Below are 7027 nucleotides of genomic sequence, written 5' to 3' on the forward strand. Positions count from 1 at the left end.
AATAATACTTCATTTCTTTTGATCTTCCCATCCAACGCCAACCATCTTCGTTAATCAAGGCCCTCGAGGGTCTCGACAGTTTGTTGCGGTGTCATTTCAGGGCCTTTTCAAAACCACTTCCTTAAGGGTGAAACTTCGCCACTTCGTTTGACATGGGTTCGCAAACGCCGATCGTTTGTTGGGAAAGGAAATTTGAAGAAACGTGTGGCCAACTTCCTCCCACGAAGAAAAGTTTACTCGTAGCGACATGGTTAAAAAAAACCCGGAGACGTTCTGTTATTGCGCTTTTCGTTTTGATTGTGAATGATGTGTAAAGTTTTGGGAGGTTTTGGCTGATAAACTTTACTTTAAAACTGTTGATATATTTTGCATACAGAGTGTTTTCGATTGTTGTGTGTACAATTTTGATACTGGAACGATGGTTCCTTAACTCTTTTCACTAGATTTGTGTGTTATTTATAGTTTGTTATCGCACTTTCTTATGCCCCGACGGTCTCTTATAGGAAAGGTAAACTGTTTTCATGCTTTCCAGATCTCCTTTCCGATAGCGCTCGTCGCACGAACGAAATGGCAATTTACTCAACCTTATTGGGAGTTAATTTGGCCAACTGATAAAGTTGTTTGAAGTGCAAGATTAGCGCAAAAGTACAAAGGGGGCAAAATCAGCCAAAGAATACGCCATAAACCCTTATTAACTGTTTTATATAGCTCGTTGTTTTTTGTTTTGTTTTGCTGGCTCCTAAACCCTCGTTGCCGAACCACAATGTGTACCCTTTCATCACGGACGGGTTTTTTTCTTGTTTTCCTATTTGCTTTCTCCTTCCCCCCCCGTTCGACACTTATCGTGGAACAATCGTGAAAAGGGCTTGCTGCTCGCTATCGTGCATCGGGAACCCCAAAGCCCCGGAAATTATGAAACTTTCCGCCCTTCGGTAGAGGTAAAAGAACTTCACATTCTTCGCTCGCAGTTCATCTGCGATGGCATCACTCGCTTCTTTTGTGGACGACGGGTGTTTTTCGTTTTCTCTCCCTTCCTCCACGCTTACCGTGGTTTGTTTTTCGCTCCGTGTCATTTCTTAGTGGCTGCGTGAAAGTGCCGGTGGGCGCGGGACTTCCTACTCCATTTTCGCTTTCGCATGCTACAAGCGGGATGCCACAAAGGGACGAGCCGAACCCGGGCAACCGTTGGTGGACGTGCCAGCAACAGGCACTCGATGACATCGCCCGCATCCTGTGGGCGACAAAAATAATACTCGCCAGAGCAGCATTATGCACTGGTTTCAAAAAAAATAAAAAGCGTTCACCGGGCGAACAAAAGAGCGTAAGGAACAAAACGCCCGGTCCTTCCCGTCCATTGTCAGCGGTATGATCTGCTCGCTTTTCTTCGGCTAAACTGATTGCTATAATAATAGTGGTCTTGTGCATTTCTGGAAAATTAAAAGATTTTTTTCTTTCCCCTCCCGCCACTCCCTTCCCCACGCCAAGGCGTTCCCCCCCGGCAAGGGTGGGCGCTATGTGGCGTTTTGTGCACTCTCGCATCGGGAAGGAACGGGTTGGCGGTTTTGTATCCTTTTGACGGCTGTGGCTGATAGCCTGGCAAATGAGCGAACTGCCCGGACGGTGGATGCAGATAGCTTGTTTTGCGGATGCTGTGGCCCATTCATCGGTTTCTCGAGCGGCCCGGACGGGAGCGTAATCATTTAGCCACAGCGCACCACAAAAGCACTACCTCGGAGGGGGGGGAAACGCAATCGGAAGCATAATACCGGAAAATGCTGTTTCTTCTTCCGTCCTTTTATTCTTGAAAGCTTGTTTGCTTCCCTTGGGTTCTAAATTCCGACCGGGAACGGGGCAAAGGATTGAGTGGATATAGTTTGCGGCTGACACCGGCCCCGGATGTGCCATTCCGGGTTCGGAAACGGGGTCGACAATATGTTACTGTGAATTGCATCATCAGTGGCACATAATTCGCTTTGAGACTGGCATCGCCCTCTTAAATTACAGTTAGAGGTGACGTTGGCATTAGATAGCAATAGCATGGAAAGCGAGCGTAAGGAGGGCGAAAGTGAGATGCACTCAGCTAACGCGTTAGTTTCCCCTATAACGCTATACTGTGTTGCTAAGGATACCAAGGGTGCACGATGGAAGGGGAAATTTTCCTTGCGCTCTGATTTTTGGTAATCGATGGTTACATTGATTATCGATGGTTACTTTGCCGGAAAATAAAACAAAGCAAAGCGGAAATCTGCTACACAGTTTTATTCAAAGTTTGTAATAGGAAAGAAATGATACTTTTTGATTTGGGGGACAATTTTTTCGAACATTGCAGCTACTCTTGGGAAAGGTGGTACTGCAACGTGATGAAAATAACCATCGCAGAATAAAATCAACAATAAAACTACATCCATAAGGTTGGGCCCAGTAAACGGGCCTTTCACCGGGCCGTGTGACGGGGTCCTGTAAATTGGCCGTGTTACCGGGCCACGTAAGCGGGTCCTGTTAACGGGCCGTGTCACCGGGCCATGTAAATGGGTCCTGTAAACGGGTCCTGTAAACGGGCACTAAAGACGGGTCCAGTAACTGGGTCCTGTGACTGGGCCGTGTAACCGGGCCGTGTCACCGGGCCACGTAAACGGGTAACCGCTGCTAACGGGCTGTGTCACCGGGCCATGTAAACGGGTCCTGTAAATGGGTAATGTAACCGGGACCTGTAAACGGGCCCTGTAAACGGGCACTGAAACCTGGCCCTGTAAACGGGCCCTGTAACCGGGATCAGTCAACGGGCCCTGTAACCGGGACCTGTGAACAGGCCGTGTTACCGGGCCCTGTAAACGGGTCCTGTAACTGGGTCCTGTAACTGGGCCGTGTAACCGGGCCGTGTAACCGGGCCGTTTTACCTAGTCTTATTATAAAAAATCCTTAACGTCACGCTCCAAGGATAACGCTCCTACTTGGATAAAGTGACGCACTAAAATCGAAGCAAAACCACATCTTTGTATGGAAATTCTCAAAACGCTCATCCCATTGCATTGCATTGATCACCATAGCAATCAGCATCCTTGGCGAAAATGGAAGGATCGTCATAGCAACCACAGTTGACCTGGGCAAACCAACTCGATTGGAAAAAAGTAGAACGGGATTTTCAAAATGGTTCTAAATTTTGTAAAATGCCGTTCACGGGCACTATGTGTTCGATTGATCAGATAATTCTAAAAAATGTGCACCAAATCCGTGTTCAAAGGGCGCGGGCAGGCAGGCTCAGATTAATTGAATCACTTTTGCTGTGTATTTTCTAACACTGGAAATGCACAAAAAATTATTCGAAAGGTTCAAACACAAAAAAGTAGAAAAAAAACACTTAAAAACAAGCACATATGACACCGTTTTCGACACAAATCACTATCACCGAAACAAAAACACAATCACAAAAAACCTGTTACAAAAACACACTACAGGTCAGTTCCCAAAACACAAATTTCTGAGCCGTCTCTCACACGAAACCACACGCACGCGCCTCTAAGAAAAACAATTACAAAGTTTCCTAAACAATAAACAGTCAATTTTGTAGAACCTGAAGCGTTATCTTACAGAGTCTATGTCTGTCTACCTTATAGAGCCTGTCGTCTACGTTTCTCTGTACTTTGATCGCCTTGGCAATCAGCTCGCTTGAGTTAAACAAAAGGATACTTGGATGACGAAATTCATAAAACGAACACTCGAAACTCTCCGAACACTAATCCTATTGCATTATATTTTTAAATTTAACGGTTTTTAAATTGAGATCGTAAAAAGAGCCAATGCTCTTCCAACCGGGATAAGGTTTTGAGTAGATGCAGCTTTTCATCTATTGACTCTACGTGTTCACTTTATTAGATCTTCTAAATTATGCGAAATTTAAAATGTTCTTTTGCAATTAGCCAGTATTTCCCGGGGACTCCATTTAGTAAGACGATAAGACCGGGAATATTTGTCGACACGTTAGTCAATTAGTGGTGCTTGGCAAATAACGGGTATTGGCCCCGTTATTTTTCTTTGACAACAATTCTTTCGTTTGGCCCGATTAATGTTTCATTACTATTCAGCCATCATAAGGCAGTCAGTGAGCCGGGATTTAAATTTGGCCTCCCACAGTTTAATACAGGCTAAATCTTCTAATTGGGCTGAGCCTTTGATTGACAGAATTTGCCACAATTTTACTAGATTCTAATGCAAATTATTTCATCAACATGGGCCCGTGTAACCGGGCCGTTATACCTAGTTTTAATCCAAATTTGCTTCGAAGTGTGTGCCGTGAATAAAGCATTTTTCCAATTTCAGATAACAAAAGAGATAGCTTGAGAGAAAATAATCATATTTGATACAAATGGCGAGATTGTGAAAAAGTTAATCTTAGTAAAACCTTCTTAAAGTGGAAATTCTGTAGAACCATAACTTTCAATTACCAATCAAAAGTAAAAGCTTTGTTATGCCTCAATTTTAACACGCGAGTACCACAACAACACAAGCGAAAGCTAAAATAAAACTTGCTCATATAAGCTCATGAGCATTTATTTAACCTAACTACATGGACACCGACGGTAGTTGGGCATCGTACACCGGTGTGGTGTATGTTGCCATCTGTGTTGCCCCATAAATTCCGTAATACAAGTTAATTACTAAAGCATTACCCCGGAGTGCAGCAGTGGCAGGGAAAGGTTGGGTCGGGAAATTTACGTATCCTCGAACGGGGCCCCAAAAAACGAGAGAGCCCGCCACATCGAGAGCCATTCCGTGTTGCGTAGCTCCCATCGAGGGCACAAATTGTGCCGAGTGTGTAGTTTTGCGCCACAGCATAACCGAGACCGGCTGCTCAGTTTTGTTGCGAACCCTGACCGGCTTCTTCCCGCCGGGAAAAACCCCTCGGAGAGTTCGGTTAGTTATGATAGAATCGTGCCTAAGCCGAACATTACCATTAATATAATTAAGGCGTCGCACAGCACACTCACTAAACTATTCCTAGGTGCCGGGATTAGCTGCTGCTCTGGGCGCCAGTTGGAGGGCGCGCCGTGGGGTAGCGCCGTGGGGTAGCGCAGCATGCATAAAGCCAATGGGAGAATGGACGAAGCCATTCGGCGGATTTGGATAGTTTCGAAACCGGGTGATTTTACGGCGGCGTAAGTAAATGATCTTACGGGCAAGATGAACGTAGAAGACGTACACAAATTAAGGTAAGAAGTTCAAACGACTACCATTGCATAATAACGCGGATAATTTGAACTCTACACTCGTTGAACAGTGTGTGTACGCAAGATGAAAACATATTACGTGCAGGTCGTTGGACCTTTCATTAACGGTTTAAGCCATTTTTCTCCTATCTACAAATTAGGACACAAATTTCTGTTATGTACAAGTTTATTACAAATTTTGGTTGTGTTTGTTGACTAGCAATTTTTGTTTAGGATTCGTCTAGAAAAAATTTGTAACACATTTTCCAACAATGTTAGTTTTGTGTAACAAGCTTTTAAGAGTTAACTTTCTAAAGGCCTCACAAAACTATCTACCAATTTTTGTTGAAGCTAAAACCTCGGAAGGTCTAGTTTTAAAATTGAGTCAAACGACGACCATCATCTTAAAAAAGATAATTTCGTTATCGTTCACGCACTGTTTTGAGAGTTACTAAATACTTTTTTCTGTAACTTTTTCTGTAACTCTTAACTGTAACTGTACTTTTTTCAACTTTGTTAGTAGATTGTAAAAAAAAAAATAAAAAATTGTAAAAGTAATCTAAACTCGTTATTATTCCTTCAGCAACCTTGTACTGAACGTCACTTTCTGAAAACCATTTTGCTTTCCTTGTATCATTTCTTTCTTTCCAATTTCCGATTTATAGTTCGAAAATTCCACAAAAACTGTAAGCTTTTATTTGCACCTTCTCACGCTAAAAATAATAAACTTACATTCTTCCCGCTTAATTGCTTTCCTTTGTCTCAGTGTTTGTCTTCGTTTAAGTTGGTATTCTTTAAAAGAATTTAGTCAGCGTTACATCAAGTCTATCTGTTTCAAACGTCAATGAAGTGAAACAAAAAATTGAAAACATTGATAACGATTATTTATTTGACTTTAATGTTTTCGTAGTAATTCCCATATCAAAATGTTTGCTCAGAAAAAAATGATTATGCCAAACTCAAACTCTTTGTTTCATGTCCAGAAATACACTTTCAACAGCAGCTACCCTTTACTAGCATGCGGTCGGTGCTTTCATTCATTGAAACTCTTCGCTTCTGGAGGAAGACAGAATATAAAACAGCATGCACATCTGTAAACCTTTAAGACATAAAATCAATAGCGAGTGTTGGGTGCGGATTTTCGGACGTTTTTTTACCCCAGTGCGCAATGAAATCCAAACCCGTGCACTTCACGATCCTTTTTAGAGGATGGCAACGACCTTCGGACGGTGGCGTTGGCTCGGGCGTGCTTAGGCCCAGATGATGGTCTATAAAGCTTGAAATACAATACTAAAAAACCAACCACACCTTGCTGCAGCCCATCGCAAACCGGGATGATGTTCACGATGCCGAAACGAAGTGTAAAATGTGTGTAGCATAACTTCAGGGCGCAGCGGAACCTTCCGAATCAGGGCATCAACTTCCGCGTGGCACCTTCCGTGAATGGAGTGCGTTTAGCCATCGTGCTCCATTTTACTGGGTGCGAACACTCGCGCACGCTTCGGGATGGAAAAGGGAACGTCCGGATACCGAAAAAGGAAAAAAGGACATATTCCGGCTGCAAAGCGAGCAGCCAACCACGGCGGGGGCCACGTGTGGCTGTCTGCCGCTGTCATCATTGTTGTTGATGGCAAACATTACGATCATGATTATTATGTTGCGAGCGTCAAAGGCGTACATCATTTTATATGGGTTTTACTTCATCATTCCGTGGGCGATGTATCCGGTTTTGCGAGGCAGCTGCTGCGTATTTCAGGCCTCTTCCTGCGCCGGTATAGTGCCGGGACGGGATTTGTACGGACATAAAGGCGAAAGATTCGAAC

Source organism: Anopheles coustani, chromosome 2 (genome assembly GCF_943734705.1).
Source record: "Anopheles coustani chromosome 2, idAnoCousDA_361_x.2, whole genome shotgun sequence".
Taxonomy (NCBI): Eukaryota; Metazoa; Arthropoda; class Insecta; order Diptera; family Culicidae; genus Anopheles; species Anopheles coustani.